Source organism: Mus caroli, chromosome 5 (genome assembly GCF_900094665.2).
Source record: "Mus caroli chromosome 5, CAROLI_EIJ_v1.1, whole genome shotgun sequence".
NCBI lineage: Eukaryota > Metazoa > Chordata > Mammalia > Rodentia > Muridae > Mus > Mus caroli.
In genome coordinates, this window is record NC_034574.1 from 88939719 (window position 1) to 88964540 (window position 24822).

At 40.0% G+C, this 24822-nt stretch overlaps 1 non-coding gene across 1 annotated transcript; it reads left to right on the top strand.

Moving 5' to 3' along the window:
* The first annotated feature begins 10143 nt into the window (after positions 1-10143).
* On the top strand, positions 10144-10250 carry LOC115031268. The gene has a single exon (XR_003836867.1). It is a non-coding gene; the product is annotated as a U6 spliceosomal RNA (small nuclear RNA).
* Positions 10251-24822: the final 14572 nt, after the last annotated feature.

The following is a 24822-nucleotide window of genomic DNA, read 5'->3' on the forward strand; positions in this document are numbered from 1 at the left end:
CTTAGTTGAGAATTCTTTGTTTAGCTCTGTACCCCATTTTTAATGGGGCTATTTGAATTTCTGGAGTCCAGTTTCTTGAGTTCTTTGTATTTATTGGATACTAGTTCCCTATCAGATTTAGGGTTGTTAAAGATCCTTTCTGTTGGTGGCCTTTTTGTCTTATTGACAGTGTCTTTTGCCTTACAAAAACATTGCAATTTTATGAGGTCCCATTTGTCGATTCTCGATCTTACAGCACAAGCCATTGCTGTTCTNTTCAGGAATTTTCTCCCTGTTCCCATATCTTCGAGGCTTTCCCCACTTTCTCCTCTATAAGTTTCAGTGTCTCTGGTTTTATGTGAAGTTCCTCTATTCACTTAGACTTGAACTTTGTAAAAGAAGACAGGAATGGATCAATTCTCATTCTTCTACATGATAACTTCCAAATGAATCAGCACCCTTTGTTGAAAATGCTGTCTTTTTTCCACTGGATCGTTTTAGCTCCTTTGTCAAAGATCAAGTGACCATAGGTTTGTGGGTTCATTTCTAGATCTTCAGTTCTAATCCATTGATCTAACTGTCTGTCGCTGTACCAGTACCAGGCAGTTTTTATCACTATTGCTCTGTAGTACAGCTTGAGGTCAGGCCTGGTGAAGGCAGGTGGAGTGGTGGTCAGACAATAGAACTCAGAACAGGAAGTAGCTAAGGGGCAGCATCTGTGTGTACCTTAGAGGACTCATTGGTTGGGTAAGGGGTTCTAACTGGTTGTTCCTGATGCAGCAAACTTGGTGAAGGCTGGCAGAGCAGTAGCTAGACAATTCTAGAAAAATTATCTTATATCCTAGATAATTGGTAGAAGCAATTTGTAATCCCCACAAGGTCAAATTTCTCTTTATTTCATTGAACATGTTGTTCTAAGGTACCATCTAAATCTACCAGTAAGATATCATCCATATAGTGCTAAATTTTGGATTGAAGAAACTGTTTAGGAATTATATCGAATGACTGTTATTACAAAACATTGACCCAAGGTAAGACATTTAACTTCCTGTGTTAAGGCTTTCAAATGATATCTCTCTATTGAACAATCATTATTTTAAGTAGGTACTGAGAAATCAAAACTTTCCCTATCATTCTCATGCAAGGGAGAGTTAAAAAGCAATATTTTAAAACAGTTACTATCAAAGCTAATAGTTTGGGTAATAAAGAAGGCATGGGGACTCCAAGCTGTAAAGAGCACATGAGCTGCATCATCTTTTTTGTCTTCTAAATCTGTTAACATTCACCATTTTCCTGGTTTCTTTTTTATAACAAATACAGGGGGATTCCTGGGCTGGTAGATTCTTCAAAGTCTTGAGATTTGACTGCTCCTGCACCAGCTGTTTAAGTACCTGTAATTTTTCTGATGTCAAAGGCCATTGTTCCACCCACACATGTTTGTCAGTTAATCATTTTAAAGGTAGGGCAGTTGGTACTATTGAAACTATTGCAACTGTCATGTCCTTCTTAAAAACAACTTGGACAGTTTGTGAGGGAGAAAGAGCACCAACCTGAACTTCCTCCTCAGCCAGCATCTCAGAAAGAAGTTCTCCTTCTCCATGTTGTCTCAAAAACCCCTCAGAGTGAATATCCCTCCTCATTAATTTATATGCATCTCTCTCCACCCTCATTCTTTCTTCTTGTTCTCTGGGTTTTTTTTTTTCCTAAGTTCATTCCCTATCAACTGGTCACTTCACAATAAACAGTTCTTCGATTACACGTCTGTGCAAGGATTGAGCCACACTACAACCAGAAATAAAGTTTTCCAGTAAACACCACAATCTGAAGGTTCACAGTGTGACCAAATATCCTGCAACACCACCCCACAGTGGGTTCTTGTGACTTGTGTGAAAAAAATCCTGTGGAGTATTGGGCTATGCAAAGACAGTCTAATCTCCACTCAAGCTGAGATGTTGAATCCCAGGACCCGGTGGTTATAATTCACCTACAAGGGATGGAAGGAGTTTTCTCATGTCTTCAGGAACTCTGGCTCCTGTCTCAGTTACCACCCCCCACAGACCCCACAAGAGAAACATGGCTTTTAATCATGTAGGCAATGTCCCAAGCTTCTGACCTTCAGGCTAGACTCCTCCTCAGTTACCTAGCAACAATAAAGATAACCCACACTTTAAGAGAGGCTCTTTGGCCCCTCCTCACTCTCACTCCTCTCTCTTTGTCTTCTCTCTCTCCTTCTTACTCTTTAGCCTTTCCTCTCTCTCTCTCCTTTTCCCTCTTCTCTCCTCTTGGCCATGGCCAGTCTCTCTCTCTTTCCACCTTCTTTCTTTCCCCCTACCTTTATATAATAAATCTCTAAAACCATAGACTGTCTCTGTTCATCAAGGCCCACCACACTTGGAGGATGAGAAGGCCTTCCTGTGCTCCAGTCAAGGCCCCCTGTGCAGACTCTCACCTGTGTGAGAACCTCTCTCACTGTGCCCTCTCTTTCATAACCCCGGGGCTACAGGGTGTTGTCCTGGGACCCCAGGTCAGGGGCTACCCCTTGTCCACCCCTCATCGAGTGGGTCAGTGGCTTAGATGCCCACCGGGGACTGAGTGGAAAGCTTCTGGCAGCCCTCCTGCATCAGCCTGCCCAGAGCATAGGAGGAACTCTGGCCAGGCGCAGGCTATCCTCCCTGCCTCTCCTCCCCTAGGCCACTTTTAGTTTCCACAAAATACAACTGGCAACATCTTGGATATTGACTTCCATCATTTGGTCCAACTAAACATGAGATGTGTGACCTCTTCTAACACTGAAAACCCAGCATACATGCTCTCCAACACCATTTGCCAGAAATAAACCCTGGGTTTCTGCTTAGAAACCTGATTACTCCCTTTGATATCTTCTTCATCACTTCCACCTGCATTTATATACCATACTGAATGAATTGTCCCAGTGTGAGGCTAAGGCAACTAAAATGTCTGGACATGATTTTCGTCTGATTTCCTTTATCTTAAGCCTCTGAAAATGTTCATTGATAATGTGGCAGACACTCTGGGATCGTCTGGGATCTGAGAGGACAGATCAGTGTCCTCTCAGATCAATGTCCTCCTACCTACCCTCTCCAATGCTCCCAACTCCCAAGGTCAATTTTTATGACCAGAAAATCTTCATGTATGTCCTGAGTGAAGTTATGCACCACACAGAGAATCTGAGAGAGAGAGATGATTATGGAGCTGTACCCTGTCCCCCTAGAGTGCTATGATCACAAGGAATATGTTCATAGAGGGATTTATATAAATTTGTTCTGAGCTCATGGAAACAATCAGGGCTATAAGGCAGCCTAAAAGGGTATCTTTTGCTAAAAGAGCCTATGAAATATGTAATAGATGGTTGTGTGTATGACAAGGAGAACATACTTTGCTTCTGTTTGCAGAAAATTGGAAAATGTTCTTTACCTTTGGGCCATTAGTTATATTCTCCTCGTGTTTCTATGCAGGGAGTTGTGTACAGAATTGTTCAGTGGTTTATGTGTACAGAAATGTTACACTGAAGTGAGCAAACTCTTATGACAGAGTTTTAGGAATTACAAACTATTGAAATCCAGGATACTCAGGCCAGGAGGCACTGTGTATGCATCAAACATGGCCAAAGCCATGGGATTGACTCTGCTTTGTGTCTTTCTTTTTAAAATTGCCAAGTAACCTATTAGTCTTGAACTTTGTTATGAAATTTTCTTTCCATCATTTAATTATGTGAGTGGGCATGCATAGTATTGTAAGTGCCAGATGCATAGCAGATCTTCAGGGCTGGAGTTAGACAGTTGTGAGTTGTCTGGCATGGGGCAAGAAACAAAACTTGTCTCCTCTGAAGGAGAAGCAAATATTCTCCAGTGCTGAGCCCCCAACACCTGCTTGTCTTGAAGTCTTATTTCATTCGCTAATTGTGCCTCTGTTTTCTAATTGCTGAGATTACTAACATGGACCACCATATCCACCCTGCATGCCACATGGCTATGATGTCACATTCTTCTGGGCTCCTAAACTCTGGGTGGCATATAAAGGTCTCTGACATAAAACAGAAGTCTTTCAAGTATCATAAATCACTTAATGGATCAAATAATTGTATTTTAACACTTTGTAATCTATATTTATTTTGTCTCTTTAATGGTCCTCAAGTAATCAATTATACCCCATTCTATGAACCCAATATAGTGATAATAAAAGATTTTTCTCATACTTTTAGTTCTTTACTGTTTATTAAAGAATAGACAGATATTTGGTTGTCTTTTTAAAATCATTGTTGTTTGTCTAACATGTGTAAAACAATTGAAAGTTCTCACTCTGGAAAGAATTAGAAACAAGAACAGAAGTGATTTTCCAGAAAACAGAATTTGAGATGATTTGATATTCAGCTATTTTCAAAATGAGTGTCTCAGGCAGACATGCACAGAGAATACAAGACATTTCAGCCTCCATTGTTTTACATTTTACCTACAGTAGTCTTCACAGACCAACATTCTCTCAGGAACACATATTAGATCTATTCAATGAGCATCTCCTGCTTTTCTGAGCTATTCATCTGTAGAAAGAGAACACTGAAGAAGGGTCTTCAGGCCAGGCTGCCACATGGGACTCCTAGTGTAAGGAAATGGAGTGACTTACAGCAGGGACAGAGTTTATTCTACATGGATGGACCACATCCTCCTGCATCTCTGGTTTATTTTCCCTAGATCGAGATTTGGGTGAGGTCCTGAACAGAGCATGGGAGCTCTAGGTCAATAGCTTACAGATGATATGCCCTGAACTCCCTTCTATACACATTTAATTTTGAGTCAGTCTGATGTAAACTAACTTAGCCTATGTAGCTGAGGCTAGCCTGAATCCTTATCCTGATGTTACCCACTGCCCTGAATCCTGAGAGTGGAGGTGTGGGCCACCACAGCCAGCAGTGAAATAAGTTTCTGTGGAACTGCATTCTCTTGTTCTCTGTTAAAGAGAAACTGGTACTAGAAGTTACTGATTGAAATGGGAAGTATGATTTCAAAGGTCATTCAAATCTTTGCCGAAGGTTGGGCTTGATATATTGCTCTCTTTCCTTCACATGTAAAGAAGAGGCAGGAAGATTGGAAGTACACAGCAAGTCTTACTAGAGAAGCAACTCATACATGACAGCCTGTCCCAACAGCAACAAAGAGTCCCAAAGGAACCAGTACAGAGACTGATTCCCTGGCTGAGTTCACTGTCTGGGCTCTCAGACACTTGAGAGCTCTGCCAAGCTGGTTCTGTGTGTCCACACAGTGACCAAATGGGCAAGCACCCATCCTAGACCATCAGGTTGTCTCCAAGGCTGGCATGTGACCCCCAAGGTGACACAAAATATTCTTGTTTCCTCATATAAAGATATTTGAGACATTGGTTTTAAACCATGTTTGCTGGTATGAGAAGATAAGGCAGGAGATTTGCAAGTTTGGCCAACCCTGATCTGAAGAATAAGTGGCCACCTCAAAAAAAAAAAAAATCTGAGTGTTCATACACACCTCTTACACCAACATCCTCAAATCTGAACTAAGTGGACAAAATTGATTATCAGTCAGGCTGGCTACAAATTTAGACCCTCTGGAAATACAGCAGCTTACAAAAATGAACAAATGAATGAGTTGATTAAAGTGAACTGGAGACGTATCCCAGTAGTTGGATGCTTGCTTGACATGTATGATGTCCTGGGGCTCCATCTATGGCCTCAAATGCTGTGAAAGGAATGTGAAATTTTCAAACATGACGGTTCAGCTCAGTGGCTGAGTACCAGCATAGCTTGCATCTATGTTCCTGGTCATTCATCATGGGTAAAGTAAGGATATGAGGAATTTCCATAGGTAAAGTACTTGTAAGTATAGAATCACAATAAATCAGGTGTTTATTTCACATAATCAAAATAGTTAGAATCACCGTTAACTTTTCATTCTCAAGATTTTTTTTTTGTTTTCATTTGGTATGTGTGTGTGTGGGGGGGGGTGTTTCACTTTATAGAGTTTCTCTCACTATATATAACTATTAAGCTATACCCAGGGCTTCAACCTTCATCTTGAAAAGGGCTGAGTAACTTCACTTAATTGATCTCTTTCTAACATGTTTAATGATCTGGATTGAGCCTAAGAATGACATGCCTCTGGGCTTTACAGTGCATCTCTGTAGTCCAATCACTCAATAACTCCAGTTATCCTAGGTACATAGCCAGTCATCTTGAGAAACTGATTCAGAGACCAAGGTAACTGAGAAGCAGTGACATTTTTACAAGCAAGGCAAGTGCCCTACCTTAGAGTTAAGCCCAGCATGTTATAACGTTTTGTTTTGTTTTTTGTTGTTGTTACTGTTGCTTTGTGCTCCCTGGTGCTCTTAATGACCTTGTATGCTTCATTGACATCTGAGGGCTCTATGTGGGCAAAATATTGCCACATATGTTGAATCTTCTTATTTCCCATGTAAGTATCCCCATTCTCATTGCAAGCCTCAGTGGCCACATCCTTAGAATAAATAGTAGTTGCTTTATGACTGTGCTTGGGACAGTGTGTTAAGAGGATTTAGCTGTAAATATGATGTCTTGAATTGGAGCCTTAGAAGATCTACATAGTTGAAAGAAGTAATCCCCTCCTGCAAAATTTTTCTCTTAGCTGCACATGTAGACTACTTGTCTCATTTTGGGTTTTGTTGCTCTGAAGAGACACCATGACCACAGAAACTCTTATAAAGGCAAACATTAAATGAGGTTGGTTTACAGTTTCAGAGGTTTAATACATTATCCTCATAGTTAGAAATACGGCAGAGTGCAGGCAGGCGTGGTGAACAAAGAGTTTAGAACAAAGAGTTCTACATCTTGATGAGAAGGCATCAGCAGAAGATTGGGCGACACTGGGCATGGCTAGAGCATAGGAGACCTCAAAGCCCACAGTGACACATTTTGTCCAGCAAGGCCACACCTATTCCAACAGGTCCTCCTAATATTGTCATTTCCTATGGGCCAAGCATTTAAACACATGAGTTTATGGTGGCTATAACTATGCAAACCACTGCATCCCCTATACAAGTAAATTATTCAAAACCTAACCATAAATGAAAAACCCAAAATAAACACAAACAAAAACAAAAAATTCAAAGAGCATCCTGGCAGTCAGAATGCTCTGTACTGACCACCGTGTGCTGCAAAGTGAGATTCTCTGGTTAAGACAGAGAGTTGCTTTTGTCTATGGATGTATCAACAAGAGGAAGAAAGACAGTTTAGTGCCATGTCAATTTAGCTTTAAAAATTATTTATTTACTATTATTTATTTGCTACATTAAAATTATTACTTTTGACTATTCTTTCTCCAACATTTTTTGTACAAATATGTAGTGATTCAAAATATTTTATGGAATCATGATCATACATATTCAATATGCTTCCCCACCAAACTCTCAAGAACAATTTCCAAGTCAGTAAATAGAGTTAAATACTTAAACTGGATGCCATAAAAATCACATAACCAAAAATTATTTGCTGCTCAGCTTTAGCTCTTGTAAACACTTCTATGAAAGGAATTGAATCTTGATACAATTTTGTAAGTATTTTTATTGATAGGGTGTCTAGCAGAGCAATAGAATCCTGTCAAATCAAGGAACTCAGGTCCAGAGGGCAAGAAACTTATCTGGGGCCAGATTCAAACCATAACTCTTGCCAACAGTCATAAAATGTTCATGTTCCTCTGTCAGCTGCTGTTCTGCTAGTTCTGTTAGTTAACAAGGAAGAAGGAGTCTTCATTGTTAGTATGATAGATATGCTGTTTCAGAATAATGTTTCCACCAAGGCAGTAATTATTAAATAATTTCATTCTGTCACTCTTCATAAATATGGTTCTTAAATGTCAGGGACATTTTCTTGGCAGAATGAACACGAAATATTTTGCAGTGCAGAATTGAGCTCCTGGGACTTCAGGGTTTTTGTTTCTTTCCCCTTTTCATTTTTAATTCATCCCTCCATACTCTCCAAAGACATCAGTTGAGTGGCCGCCTACCAGTCTAGCTTGCAACATGGGAATGTAACAACACTGAACAACAGTGAAGTGGGGAAATAGATGTTGTGTTATAGAAACAAGACTGAATGTGTAACAAGACTACCAGAAATGAGTTTTAGGTCCATTTGGAGTGTCACATAGCATGCATTATTGAATTAGACTTGATAGATGTATAGATATTCAGCAAGTGAGAAAGGCTTTATAGTCAAAGAGCTTTGTAAAGAAGAGCTCAGTGTTCTGAAAATGATTGATGTGGTCAGAAGTCTTTACCCTGAGATTGACAGAAGCTGCAATGGGAAGTGAGGACCATATCACAGAAGGCCTACCTTCTGTCACACATGAAGTTCCTATGCATCTTAAGTTTCTGTAACCTAGATGAGAGATGAGGGCCTCCATCTTGGTACTGAGCCATGATGTATGTGAGAGATACAAATATTAGAATGATGCCAGCTGAACCTTATCCAGGGTCCTAGTTCTGTTAAGTTTCAAACTAATTGGGAGACAACTGACAACCAAGAGATGGGGAAGTTGGTAGTTAGCCAATTTCTTCTCTGACTCAAGATTTCATGAGATTAAAATATAAGTGACCCAGAGGCAATCCAAGATTTTTAAGTGCCCTGCTAATGATTGTGGGTTTAGGTTTCCATATAGGATAGTATGAAAGCAATCAAAACTTAAAAACTACTTCGGGGAGGAGATCACGTGGTCATGGGCAGACATGGAAGGACTGGGAAATGAGTGTAATCAGGATGCATGATGTGAAGTTCTCGGAATCAATAAAATATGTTGAAAAAAAACCTTACACAACACAAATCCAAAAAGATTAAAATAAAATTCAAGGGGCTGAAGAGATGGGCCAGTGGTTAGGGGTGCTTGATGCTCTTGCAGAGGGTGCAAGCTCCATTGCCAGCACCATAGCAGGTCACAATCACTTGTCATTTTAGCTCTGAAGAACCAAAAAGCACCTGAAACAAAGAGAAAGAGAGAGAAATATTAATAGAATAAAATGAAAGTTTGAATTCTTGTCATTCTTGATGAAAAAGGCTAGGAAGATTTTGCTGTAATTTGTGTTCAGTGCAAAGGCACTGTGATGGTTTGTTTATGTTCAACCCAGGAGTGGCACTATTAGAAGGTGGGGCACTGTCAGAGTAGGTTTGGTCTTGTTGGAGTAGGTGTGTCACTATGGGCATAGGCTTTAAGACCCTCATCCTAGCTGTCTGGAAACCAGTATTTTGCTAGCAGCCTTCAGATGAGGATGTAGAACTCTCAGCTCCTCCTGCACCATGCTTACCTTGATGCTGCCATGTTCCCAACTTGAATGGTAGTGGACTGAACCTCTGAACCTGTAAGCGAGCCCCAACTAAATGTTGTCCTTAGAAGAGTTGCCTTGGTCATGGTGTCTGTTCACATTAGTAAAACCCTAAGTCAGGCACCCATATTATATGATGATTTCTGTATCAATTGCAACACTATAGGAATTGAAATATTTTTGTTTCAAAGACAAATAGTATAGAAGTATTTCCTGTATCTTCTGAAGTTTTCCTGTACCTTCTTTTCATGTAACTTTATCATAAAGTAGTGTACTATTGCATATCTGCACATCTCTGGCTAGTTGACATAGATTCTGTTCCCATTGCTGTGATAAAATACACTGAGAAAGCAACTTAAGGGAGAAAGAGTTTACTTGGATTCACATTTGAGGCTCCAGTCAATCATCATGTAGACATCACAGCAGGAGCTTGAGGCAGCCAGTCACCTTCTATTCACAGTCAGGAAACAGACAGTAATAAATACATGTGCTCAGCTCATACCCCTTTCTGCACAGTTCAGGATCCCAGCCTAATGGGAGAGTGGGATGGGGCTAACCCAGCATGGGTGGGCCTTCTCACCTCAGTTAACCTAGGCAAAATCATCTCCCTCAGGCATTTCCAGAGGTTTATCCAAGATGATTCTAGGTCACACCAAGGTGACAACTGAGATTAGTCATCACACAAATTTCAAAGGAATTCCAAGCGAATGATTTCCAACTGGGGGAGGAGGCAGGAAATGGACCAACTGGCTCATGTAAACAGAGATAAATGTTATGTGAGAATATTTCCCAACTTATGAAACTGTCAGTAGGAATCAAAATGTACTTGGGGTGCTCGCTTCGGCAGCACGTATACTAAAATTGGAACGATACAGAGAAGATTAGCATGGCCCCTGCACAAGAATGACATGCAAATTTGTGAAGTGTTTTTTTTTTTTTTTTTTTTTTTTTTTTTTTGGTGAGCTGGGGGTGGGGGCGAGAATAGGGAGGTTTCAGAGAGAAAATCAGGAAAGGGGGATAACATGTAAAAAAAAGAAAATATCTAATAGAAAAGAAAAAATGCACTTGGGAATTTAAGTAGAAAGATAGCTGATAATTCATTAGAACTGACTAAAATTGTCAGATTGAGGACCGCTTGCAATTTCAATGGCCACCGTCAAGGTCTGAAACAAGCAATATGAAGACATGAGATGTAAATTTTGATTTTTCACTCCTAGATTTAGTTGCACTCAAAGTCCTATGCACAAGCATTTGATTAATAGTCTAGGCCTCTGTCTACATGGACAGGGGAACGTTGAATACATTTATAGGACCTTCTAGGTTTTATGGCAGGAGGAATTCTACACATGGGACTCCAGATGGAACACAGTAAAGAGGTCTTCTTACCCAACTAATCCTACATAAAAACAACAAAGACTTAGTAGCACCAGTCAACAACCATTGGGGCTGAAAAGATGTCTCAGGGTTAAAACCACTGGCTGCTCTTCCAGAGAACCTGGGTTTGACTTCTAGCACCTACATGGCAGATCACAACTATTATTCCAGGTCCAAAGGATGTGATGCCTTTTTTTTGGCATCCACCAGCACCAGACATGTGCTTGATACAGAGACATAAACATAGGCAAAACATCAACATACAAAATACAAAATAAAACAATTTTGAAAAATCTTGGTTATCAAATACCAAATGGTCAGCCCTGAAACAGATGTGAAAACATACACACAAGTAACACTATACAGATTGAGCAGGTTATGGTTACATATTCCTCTGTGTATGTGTGTGTACATGTGCACACACATGCTTACATATATGCATGTAACAACAATTAGAGAAAATAGTAACCATGATTTTGAAAGAGACCAAGAGGGGTATATGGGAATAAGAAAAGGAAAAGGAAAGTTGATGTACTTATATTATAATCTCAAACATAAATCCCAACCATTTATCTTGTTCTGAAGATCACTTGGAAGTTCTGCTGAATTCTGCTGATCTTCACTGGGGTCACCCTTACAGCTGGCTATTGACTAATTTAGGTTAGTTGTAGTTGGAGTCACTGCCTCTGCTCAATTTGTAACTCATTCCACTCTAACTCTCTGGGCACAATTTTGATGGCACCCCCAGGCGTGTGATACATAGCCTTGAAACTGGCTTATTGTTCTGTGCCCACTTAGGTTCTATTCCTGGTCTCTATAAAATCATGATCTCCTTACTCCTGAACTTTAAAAGTCACTACTACATAAATTACCTTATTTCCCTACTTCTCCTATATCAACATCTGTTTTACACTTTGCAAGATGGGCAAAGCCTCTTACCCACAATGCCCCCTAGTCGTTGAACAGTCTAGAACAAACCATGAGATCTGGGGGATACCTGTATAGGCCTGGGACAGATGACAACAAAGGGGATGACTGGATTCTAGAGCAGCAGAGACCTTTTGACAATACCTAATAGTAGAGACCAGTAGACACAACACTAGAGTCAGAGTGATAGCTCCTGGAAGAGGCCTGAACTCTGAGGAGATCCTGTAGAATGGAATACGAATCCATTCTGTAGATAATATCATAGCCACTTTGTGATCATCTAGCCTAATTACTGATATAGAAGAAAGGATTATATTAAATTACAAATGCAGAGCCCCATCATATCAGTAAAGTTTACAGTGGCATTGGGTGTCCTAATACACCTGCTTTCCTGGCTCCTTTACTCTCTTCACTTCTAAGTTACATGTCTTTCCACTACATTTAATTTTGCAGTCTCCTTTTCTAGGCTCCTAATGGTCTTCTAAACAGGGACTTTGCCTCGTTCCTTGGATTCCTAACAGTGTATTTAACCCAGTGTCTGTAAGAGTATCCTTAAATAAGTGTGATTTTTTTCCCCCTGAGGCCCACTCTAGAATTAGATGTCCTCAAAATCTAAACTAAAAAATAAATAAATAAATAAACCTCCCACCTCCCACCCTGCATTTTATCACCCTCAAAATCTAAATTCAAACATAATTTCCAAACTCTCCCAGTACCTTCTGGCTAATCTCTTTAGAGGCCAAACCCAGTCACAGATGCAGGATGCTGCTCTTTACTCTAGTTGTCTACAAGTTGGAGAAAGAAGAGTGAGTCCTCTGAAATAGAGCAAGTTCTATTTTGTAGAAGAGAGACTTCTTCAGCATATTTCAGTACAAGGAGAAAACTCACATTTCTAGAGATGTTAAGCCACCTCTGCAAACCTGAAAGGTCTAGAGGCATCAATATCTTCAGGGGCACCCATTCATGTCTAGCTACCTTGTTTTAAGTTTTTAGTTTTTCAGTAGTGTCTTGACTTTCATATTAAAAAAAATAAACAAAAAAAACACCTTGGTGCAGAACTCCAAAGTCTCCCCACTCCCTTGATTTCTGTGAAGTGTGTACATTGGTGCTTAGTTACGTCTGCCTTTGTACCACAGAAGTATGGGACTTCTGATAAGCAACCATGAAAGCTCAATGACTTAGTTGTTCCTTAACTACTTGTTAACAGCCATGGTTCCTTGACATTCCACTGTAGGGCATCAATACAAGATCTCAGTGGTCAATTTTGCTATCTCTGTTGGTTTTTTCCCTTCAACCTTGTTCCACCACACCCTAGATTGTCATTGCACTTGGAGTATCCCTCCTTTTCACCCTCAGAAAGAATTGCCAGGGTCCCTTTGGTGAAATTGTTGACTAAATCAGTACCTTATAACATATTCTGTGGTGTCCCTCTCTAAAAAGGACAGTGTTCTCTCTGCTCACTGTATAAGCCAAGTCCAAATCCCTGTTGTTGTTGTTGTTGTTTCCCTCAGACCACTTCTCATATCACAAGAGAAACAAATGTCAGGGCAGATGCTTTACTTTAATGTTCTTACATTAACATTTTTTAATGTGTTTAATTGTATCAGAAAAAAACAAAGATACATCTATGAGTCACATGCAACATGTGACTAAATTCATGTGGAAAGAAATTTTGAATATAAACTTGGTAAGATGGCTGCAGTTCAGACAAGGACATTGTTGGAGTCTTGGATAACTTCACTTCCCTGCTCAGAGGGAGAACAAACCAAAGGATATTTGTTTTAGATAGTAGGGACCAAGTGACAGCTCAAACATTGTTGACTTTGAGGGAGTCTCAACCCCCCACGTATAAGTATTTTGAGGGCAAACTAAGTCGTTTATGGAATTAATTACACAGTGTGTTTGCTTCTAATCACTGCCTGGTATCTCTTTAGAATTCGTGGCTTGCTTTGGACATAATCAGACAATAGCAAACTGTTGTTATAAATCACATTTCATGTTACTGTTTTATATTAAATAATTAGAACCATTTGAGTGATAGCAGATGAGCTAATTTCAGTTGGAAAGCATTCTTCTTTGGATGCACTCTAAATCAATTGTGTTTTGTAATTATTGTTTATTTGCTCATCAAGTCCTGAGGGTTAGTTAAAAAGCATTTTTATTTTTTCTGAGAAATATACACCAGAGCATAAAATATTGCTGTCAAAGGCACATGGTATCAAAATGACAGTGCTACTATAACTGGCCAGTTTGTCAAAGACCTTCATGTGACTTTATAGGCCAATTGTCTCTTGGATAGCTGTCAAGAAATATATCAGTTACTTCTGTTCAGAAAATGTCTCTTCCCAAGATATTAAACTTTATACTGCAGAAAAGTCTATATGTTTGATCATAATTCATAGGATATTTAACTCAAGCTCATTAACCGAGTTGTATAGACTTAAATTTTTGTTTGTTTGTTTGTTTGTTTGTTTGTTTTTGTTTTTTCGAGACAGGGTTTCTCTGTATAGCCCTGGCTGTCCTGGAACTCACTTTGTAGACCAGGCTGGCCTCGAACTCAGAAATCCTCCTGCCTGTGCCTCCCAAGTGCTGGGATTAAAGGCATGCACCACCACCACCCGGTCTAGACTTGAAATTTTTAATGAATTTGGGAAGTGAAGTGGTTACTGCTACAGATACAATTCTAATTCATATTGTACTTTGATACTGTTACACATAGGAAAGAAATATTTGGATTTGCATTTCAATTTATTTGATTACTAGGGATTCTGTTTGGTTAAATTTTGGATGCATCTCTGGGAGACCTTTCCTAGTATAACCATTTTGTCACCAATGACTCAGGTTCAGAGATATATCCAAATTCTGCTAACCTATAAAAATCACATTACAATCATCTGTGATACCAAAAACGAGTCCTGGTAACTGTGCATTTCTACATTATCTCCAAGATTTGACATAAACTAGGAAGAGCAGTTTCGTGGTAAGGATTAATCCATCGGGAAAGAAATGCAATCATGAGTCAATACACAATCTTCCATTAGGTACTACAATAGCATTGGTACCATTTTAGACTTCTAGAGTGATAGCAAAATTGAAGCATCTTTTTCATGACTTTCCAAGTGTTAAAGCAACCAAGGACAAGCTCTCCTCCAAGGAGAGACAGAAAGAAGGGCTCTGGGGACCAATAAAGAGGGGATGGAAAATCTAAAATTCATGAAGAAGTAGAAAAGTGTCTCAGAGACAAGTATGATGGCATCCATAACTCTAACCCCAGCTTCCCAGCAGGAAGAAGTCGATTGTCATTACAAACTCTCAGTCATAGAGGGATTTGCCATAAAAGTGTCTGTCCTGTATAATAAGCTAGCTCCAGATAATTCTGTTACATTGTTCACTATGTGAGTCCTATAACCACATGTCATTTGAGAAGGGGCTTATTAAGAACTAAACTCTGTTGAAGATGAAAAAAAAAACATAGAATTATAATCTAGTGTCCTCAGGGATACTCTACCTCAGTGACTGGGTGGAAGATGGCCATGGGAAACATCCATGTAGAACAGATAAATCCACTAAAAACTGTAAGCAGTGAAGGGTTTGGTTTGTGGGGATATAGTGGTGGCAGCCATGAATATAGTTGTGAGGAGCTGAGCCTAAGACCATTGAGAGTTGGCCAGTACATTTCTAGTTCTCCTGATGTCTCAACCTCTGGCATAGACTCCAGTAGTTTGTTTCCTTCAGGCTTGGGGGCATACCCCAACATGCAGCAGGTTAGTCGTTTGCCATATCTCTGGGTAAACTGACTGGGAGGAGTCTGGAAGAAGTTAGTGCTTGTCTTGTTCATATCTCACCAAGTCACAAAGCTCTTTAGGATTAATAATGTCTCCAGGTTTATAGGAGAGTTGCTTGTAGAATAAATTAATCCCTGTAAGGAACAACAGACTCTTACCTGAAACTGCAAGAAATACAGATTACAGCTCCATCTATACACCACATCAATTCAGAGATGTAGTGGTTTAGCCCACTGTGCCTCACATTGCTAATATCTGTCTTTACACAGTAATAATGAGCATAAATGAAGAAGTTGAGTATGTATATATAGACTAGCCACTGAAATCTCAAGTTATAGATGCTCAAGGCCAGGAGGCACTTAGAACCATAAGCAGGAATAACTAGAAAAGAAGCTCTTGGTGTCATAGTAGAGATAATCCACTAAAATACAGAACAAATACCATTGAAAGCAGAAAGCAAGAGGTACCAAACATGTATAAAAGCAAATTTGTCAGAGGAGCAGAGGATTTCTTGGGAGAAACTCCTAAGCACAAAAAGTCAGGGAATGATATATTTCAAGACCTCAAAGTAAATAACTGCCAACTTAGACTACCATATCCAGCTAAGCTATCCTTTGGAATCAGAGATAAAATAAAGACCTCTGAACCCTGATGAACTAAAGGAACTCATGGCCATTACAGCATTACAGCATGACTGAAGATACAAATTCTGGATACACTAGATGATTCAAGACAAACATTCATGGGAACACAGGAAGTAATTAATCTCTTTAGAAGAGCAGATAAAAGCAAATAAGAGCAGGAAAGAATTACACAATAAACCACCAGATTTTTAAGATGAATAAGGAGAAAGACACAAGCACAGATTTTTCAAAACTACAAAATAAGACATTAAAGTACAGGAACTAGTATATACCTTTTAGTAACAACCCTGGATAATATTGATGATTAAATTTCTCCAATTAAGAGTCAAGTACTGGAAGACTGGATTAAAAAAAAACAAGACTCAACAAATTATCAGTAGAGTGACATTCTTACAACATATATAGATGCAGAAAGTGAAGAGGTAAAAATATTTTTAAAAATATAAAAATATTCAAAAAACTGTAAAAATATTTCCATAAAAATGGAATTTTAAGCAAATGAAATCTGACATCACTCTACCTTTACCGAAAACAAAGTGGAGTTGAAGAAAAAAACTACTCAGAAGAGATAATGACGCTACACATTGATGAAAAGATGTGATTGATAATATGGACATTGAACGTTCACAGAACTCAATTTTATGAAACAAAGGAAAAAATAAGTCCCAGAGTGATTGTGAGTAACTTCAGTTTTCCTCTCTTACAGATAAATCATCCAAAGTCAAACAAATAATCAAGCTATGTGAAGTCAAAGCTGTAAGAGTTAAATTGCACTATATATAAAAAAGAACTAATTGATATCATCAGAATATTCCATTCAAGGGCTACAGAATACACATTTCTGTCATCAGCACATGGAACTTTATTCAACATAGATCACATTTTAGTAATAAGTCTTAACATGCATGAAGTTATTTCCCCTTTTTTGTATTATCAGATTGTAACAGTACAAAACTAGAAATCAACAACAGAAATTATAAAAACACATGGAGATTGGATGATATACTTAGTTTTAACAATGGATCACTAGAGAAATCATGGGGAAATGGAGTCTTTCTAGAATTAAATGAAAATGGAAGTTCAAATTATATTCTATAGAAATCAGTGAAGTCAGTTTTAAAAAGGAAGCTTATAGCTCTAGGTGCTGTGCTAGCTAATTTTATGTCAACTTGACATGAGCTAAAGTCATTTTGGAAGAGTCATCTTGAGTTGAGAAAATGACCCTACCAGCTTGGCCTGTGGGCAGCCTATTGTGGGGCATTGGGCTATACACAGACAGTCTGGTCTCCAGTCGAGCTGAGATGTTGAACTCCAGAACCCTGTGGTGATAATTCGCCTACAAGGGATGGAAGGAGTTCTCTCATGTCTCCTGGAACCCTGGCTCCTGTTGAAGTTACTGCCCCCCCTCCCCCAAGAGAAACATGGCTAGCACTCTTGTAGGCAAAGTCTCAAGCTTCTGACCTTCAGGCTAAACTCCTCCCCAGTTACCTAGTAACAGCAAAGACCATAAGAGGGGCTGCTTGACCCCACCTTGCTCTCTTCTCACTCTCTCACTCCTCTCTCTTTGTTTTTTCCTCTCCTCTCTCCTTTCTCTTCCTCTCTCTCCCTCTGATTCTCTAGCCTTTCCTCTCTCTCTCTCTCTCTCTCTCTCTCTCTCTCTCTCTCTCCTTCTCTCTTTCCCCCTGCCTTTCTATAATAAAGCTCTAAAACCACAGACAGGCTCTGCTCATCAAGGCCCGCTGCGCAGACTCTTCACCTGTGTGGGAACCTCTCTCCCTCAGCCCTCTCTCCCATAACCCCGGGGCTCCCCAGGTCAGGGGCTGCCCCTTATCTACCCATCCCACCCCCATCAAGGGGGATCAGAGGCTTATGTCCACCTGGGCCGAGTGGAAAGCATCTAGCAGCCCTCCTGCATCCACCTGCCCAGAGCATAGGAGGAACTCTGGCTGGGCGCCGGCTATCCTCCCTCCCCCTCTTCCCCTAGGCCCCTTTTAGTTCCCACAGCCTATGGTGTGTTTTCTTTTCCTTTCTTTTTTTTTTAATAAGGTATTTTCTTTATTTACATTTCAAATTTTATCCCCCTTCCACATTTCCCCTCCAAAACCCCCTGTATCCCATCCCTCCCATCACTAACCCACCCACTCCTGCTTCCCTGTCCTGGCATTCCCCTATACTGGGCATCAAGCCTTCACAAGACCAAAGGCCTCTCCTCTCATTGATGTCCCACAAGGCCATCTTCTGCTACATGTGGAGGTAGAGCCATGTACTCTTTGGTTGGTAGTTTAGTCCCTGGAAGCTCTGGGGTCCTGGTTGGTTCATATTGTTGTTCCTCCTATGAGGAGAATGCAAACCTCTTCAGCTCCTTGGGTCCTTTTTTTCTATTTCCTCCATTGGGGGCCCTGTGCTCAGTCCCATGGTTTGCTGGGAGCATCCATCTATGTATTTGTCAGGTTCTGGTAGAGGCCCTCAGGAGACAGCTATATCAAGCTCCTGTCAGCAAGCACTTGTTGGCATAAACAATAGTGTCTGAGTTTGGTGACTATATATGAGATGGATCCCCAGGTGGGACATCTTTACCAACCTTACATCTGATAGAGGGCTAATATCCAAAGAACTCAGGAAATTAGACTCCAGAGAACCAAATAACCCTATTAAAATGGGGCACAGAGCTAAAGAAAGAATTCTCAACCGAGGAATATCAAATGACTGAGAAACACATAAAGAAATGTTCAACATCCTTAGTCATCAGAAAAATGCAAATCAAAACAACTATGAGATTCCACCTCACACCAGTCAGAATGGCTAAGATCAAAAATTCAAGTGACAGCAGATGTTGGCAAGGATGTGGTGAAAGGAACACTCCTCCATTGTTGATGTGATTGCAAGCTGGTACAAACCACTCTGGAAATCAGTTTGGTGGTTCCTCAGAAAATTGGACATAGTACTACCTGAGGACCCAGCTATACCACTCCTGAGCATATACCCAGAAGATGCTCCAACTTGTAATAAGGACACATACTCAACTATGTTCACAGAAGCCTTATTTATAATAGCCAGGAGCTGGAAAGAACCCAGATGTCTTTCAACAGAGTAATGGATACAGAAAATGTGGTACATTTACACAATGGAGTACTACTCAGCAATTAAAAACAATGAATTCATGAAGTTCTTAGGCAAATGGATGGAACTAGAAAATGTCATCCTGAGTGAGATAACCCAATCACAAGAGAACACACATGGTATGCACTCACTGATAAGTGGATATTAGCTCAGAAGTTCGGAATACTCAAGATACAGTTCACAGACCCTATGAAGCTCAAGAAGAAAGAAGACCAAAGTGTGGATAGTTTGGTCCTTCTTAGAAGGGTGATCAGAATACCCATGGGAGGGGATACAGAGACAAACTTTGGATCAGAAACTGGTGTATTTTCTTAATTAATAATTGACATGGGAGGCCCAGCTCACTGCGGGCTGTGCCATCCCTGGGGTGGATAAGGAAGCAGGCTGAGCAAAGCAAGAACTATTCAGTAAGGGCAACCCCACCCCCACCTCTACCCCCGTGGTCTCTACAGCAGCTCCTGTCTCCAGGTTCCTGCTTAGAAATCCTGCTCTCACTTCCCTGGATGGTGGACTTAAAAGTTGAAAAGTAAAATAAACCCCTTCCTCCACAAGCTGTTCTTGCTCATGTTTCATTACAGCAATAGAAAACTAAGACAGGACCTGCATTATTTTTTTTAAAGGGCATAACTCTCAATTTAGTGGTACACATACAGGTTTTATTGTAACAAGATTTTATAAGAATCCAAAATTGACAGAAAGGACAAAAATCAGAGCAGAAATGGAAACCAAAAGAACAATTCAGAGACCTAGCTCTGGTCACACAACTTCTGCTCCAGCTCTTGTACCTCATCAAAGAGGCTTCTTTTCACAGCACAAAGCATTAAAGGAGTCCATAACTACTAAAGATGTAGAGGACTACTGACCATGGAGTGCCCAACCCCTGACTACATCTACAATACAACCTCTATACCTAATGCATCATGGAAGAAGAGGAGGCTGGTAAAAGCCAGGGTACCAGGATGTATGGTGTGAGATAGATCATTTACATACGATAGGGAAGATGTAGTCAGGAAAGCCTCAACAACCTGGTTGCTTAAATAAGACTTGCTCAATGACACCAATTGGCATGCTAACATAGATGGGGGGAAATCTCACAAAGCTCCATCCCTAGGTGAAAAGCTGTAGGAAATAATAGTTGCTGAGAAAAGGATCTTCCATCTCCTCTATATCCAGCCCTCTAATAGATTATTCAATACTAGGGCCTATCCCTAAACACATACACGTGCAAGAAATGATAATTGGAAAAAAAAGAAATGATAATTGGATTCAGCAGATTATATATCTGTACATGTGTGTATAATAATAATTATTAAACCATGGGTTTGCGAAGGAGTGGCAGACAGGGGAGAAGCCAGAGGAGTAGATATGATGTAAATATAGTACTCATATATGATGTTCTCAGATTTTTAAACTTATTACATAAATAACACTAAAGATGAACGAATAAAGTTGTTTCTTTAAAAAACAGGATTGCAAACCCTTAGCTAAACTAACAAGAGAAGGGTAGAGAGCACAAACTAAACATTGGAGCTTCTAAGAGAAATATTACAAAGACATCACTGAAACGCACAGAATCTCTAGGATGTATTATGGAACATTATACACCAATGACCTGGGAAATCTAGAAAAAGAAAAATTGTAGGCATATATTATGCATCGCAATTGAATCAAAGGTGTGGTGTAAAATGCTAAATTCTCAACAAAGAGATTGAGCTCCACTAAAATTCATGCCAACATGAAATAATCTATACAACTATAAATGTCCCCTATAGCAGTGGCTGCATTCACAAATGGCTGAGGAAATGCAAGGTGGGACAGAAGCTGTTCAGACCTTGCTGCAGAGCAAGACCAATATTTGGGACATGTAGATTTCAGTTTTGCTTCATGGATTCCAAGAAAGGGGATGTCAATGGAGATCAACACTAGGGAGGAATCATCACCAGAGAAACAAGAAATGAAGAGCAAAAGCCAGCAAAATCTGCCTGCTACTGGTAAAGTACAAAGATGTGGAGTGATCAGTTCAGAGTGCAATTTCATGTGGAACATTTGCTTATAGCTGGAAGTCATTGTCCACTTCTCTATTGTTTGACAAAAACACTGTGAGAAGAAAGTAACTTCATAGCTGTAAGCTAAGGTTGTTAGTCAAACCTAACTTCAATGACTTTATAAATTATCAGAGAAAGCTTATCCAGAATATTTCCTGCTAGAGCTGCAGATATGGTTCCAATGCTAAGAGCATTGAGTCTTCTTCCAGAGGATGTGGGTTTGATTCCTGCCACCCACAGTCATCTGTACTTCCAATTCCAGAGCATCTGATGCCCCCTTCTAGCCTCTATGAGTACCAGGTATGCACGTGGTACACCAGATATGTATGTAGACAAAGTGCCCATACACATTAAATAAAACATGTTAGCTATTTCCCCACTGACATTTAATTTAGAATATGTATTAACTGAGATCTCATGCTAACAAGCCAGAGTGGTGCTTCAGCCTCCTCCTACAGAAATACCCATCTTTTGGTACTGGATGGATGTTTTATGTCTTCTTATATCAAGAGTCTTCAAGATTTAAGGGTTCTGAGTTTCTCTTAGGCAAAGTTCCAGAAGACACCATTACTTTGCTCTTATCAGTGTAGGAAGAATTATGATGATCACTCAGGGGACACAGAGACTGTCCTAATGGGAACCATACAAAGCCTTTCATGAGAGACTTTCTAGAACAGACACTTAGGGCCGCAATGGGCAATGTCGTCCATGTTCTTAGAGCAGGAAGAGTAACAGATGTCATTAGCCTCTTCTCATAGTGTCATTTGATGAAAATTTCAGGCATAACAGCAAAAACAGCCCAGCAAATGTGATCATGTGTGAGGCTAAGAGAAGATTAGCCAGGCCATGAGGGTCCTCTCCAGTTTGACAATGGAGTGTGGGACAGGAAGAATTGGATATGCTGTATGACTCTTCACAGTGTCACTCTTCTCAGTTACTTTTCTGGAAAGGGGCAGCATATGATTCCAATATCTCTAAGAAGACTGAACAGAAAAAAAGTGTTTGTTCAAAATACAGCTAGTGCTTAAAAAGAAAAATAAAGAAAAGGGTAGAATACATTAATACCAACATTATGGTCACTAAACTGCTCTACCTGGTGGAGAATCTTCATCTCTTTTTCCTGGAGTAAATTTGGTCCAAATGGGCAAAGTCAAATGCAATTTAAGCTAAAGCTAAATCTCTATACTCTCTCTCTCTCTCTCTCTCTCTCTCTCTCTCTCTCTNTGTGTGTGTGTGTGTGTGTGTGTGTGTGTGTGTGTGTTTGTGTGTTTATGTGTGTGCTGATATGCATTGTTACTGCTTGTAAAATACAAGAAAGACTGAATGTTTTGGACTGGAAATCTTAAATTCAGGTTCCTGCTATGCAGGATTCTGGTGACTCATCATTTGTACACTGTCACCTTCTTGATCTGTCCTCACATGCTTTCCTCTGCATAAGCAGAGTGAAGCCTTTAATTCCTTTTTCTTAATGGGACTATCTACACTTATATCACTTGATCTTAATTATCTCCCCAAAGTCCCTGTTTCCAAGTAGAGATTGGGTTTCATATAATATTTGTTTATGTGTGTGGAGTATGACCTTTTATTCTGCAATAGTTCTTCCCACATCTAGAAACATTCCTTGGCAATTTTGCTGTACTTTTAGAGGGTGCAACTTGGTTCTACAAACTGTGTCTATCCTGTGATATCCAAGTATTTCTGCCAAAGGACTAGAGATATTTTCTTTAATGTTCCTGAGCAATTTCTAAGCATAGTTGGTGAGTCCTCAGCTCCCAGACAATGTTGCAGGTGAAAGTCAAATTCTCTTTCCAGGACCTCATGTACCTTTGGGCCCAGGAATGAAAATTGGGAGAAGATGGATTTTATGGGATCCACTGGCTTAAGGCTATGATGAGAATTTTGGTTTCTGTTTCCTATCTTTGACAGAGATATTGACTATGTCACTTGGTGAAGTAGATATGCTTATTGTATTTCCATCTACTAAGTGGATTAATAACTCAGCAGGGCATGTTCATATTAATATGGAATCATTCATCAGAAACTTAAAACTTCATAGCTAGAGATACAAGTCAGGGTAGAATGTTTATCTAATAAGTATGAAACCATGGGTTCAATACCTCAGCACAGAAAAACAATGAGGATCAAGTACTCACACAAAAAACTAACTCTAAAACTATTGTACAGAAACCCAGTTGACCTTGTTGCTGAGAAAGACTACAATTTGGAAATCCTCTGAATATATGTGACCATAATGAAATTTAAATATATACATACACATACACACACACACACACACACACACACACACACACACACACACACACACACACACACACACACACACACACACACACACACACACACACACATATTTTAGATGATTCATTTGCCCATGAGAGATAAAAAGCAATATACTACAATTCCAGGATCCAGATAAAATGTCCCTCTATAGAGTTGTTTGGCTGAGCTTTGAGAGAGTGCAGAGTTTATATTGGTTTACAGGGTGATATTGTCAGCTGATTCTCTAAGGTCTGTGCCTTGTAAGATAAGAGAGGCTACAAGAATCACTCCAGCATTGGCTGGTGGTATAGGTTGTAAAAGCAAGTAATTCAAGCCAGGGATGAATTGCACTGGCAGACCTGATGGGGCCAAGTTCAGTGCTTTGGCCATGAGATGGCAGTGTCTGATCATATAGCAGAGCTCCTAGGTTTTGAGCCACTTTGGCTTGGAGAGACTTGACTAGAAAGCTTCTGAGAGAGTTTTTAAGAAAGGCAACTGAACAGAGATGGACTGAAGGAGTCAGAGGCACAGCTGCATCCTCCAAATGCTGGGGGCAGGGGATATTTAGTAGGTTGTTGGCTAGGCTTAGCAGACATCAAAAATGATAAACAGAAAGGACCCAGAGAAGGAAGGAGACACAGAGAGGATAAATCAGAGTGAAACCAAGCTAAAAGACAAATGAGAACAAGTAAAGGTCTCACAGGAAAATCAGTTCAGGAGACTAAGACAAATTCTGTCAGTGGGTAGTTGTAGAACCTCGTTCCAATGCAATAGTGCCTATGAGTATGTTGGCTTCCCTTTCCTCCAAACAAAGACAGAGTTCCAAAATATTCTGAGCCATCATATTTGACAGCATGCGAGCAATTCTAGATGGAGCATGCTCCTGTGGATCTGTGTTTTCTGGTTAAGGTATCTGACCTCTTAACCCTACAGTGGGAGGGGCTGTGGTCTGTGACAGAAGACAGATAAGACTTCCACCATCTTCTTTGAAGATGCTTGTCTTGCCTAAAGCATATTTCTTGGCTTAAATGAGCTACTTTGGGGTCTGCTAGATGTAAATGGGGAAGAGCCTGTCATAATAAAAAGCATAGTATGTGCTGCAGAAAGACAGTCCAGGCAAATTCTACCAGCACACTCTGTAAGCTCTCCCATGCCTTATAAGATGTAAGAGGTCATGAGCATCCCAAGTCAGGAGTATCACCATGACAACAATGGTTCTAGAATACAAATCCTGTGACCTTTGTTGATTTGTTTAGTGTTCAAAATAGCTCAGTAGGCACAGCACCTGGGTAGCTAGAGCGCAGGATCTGCTGACACCCGCCAGCTACCCACGAC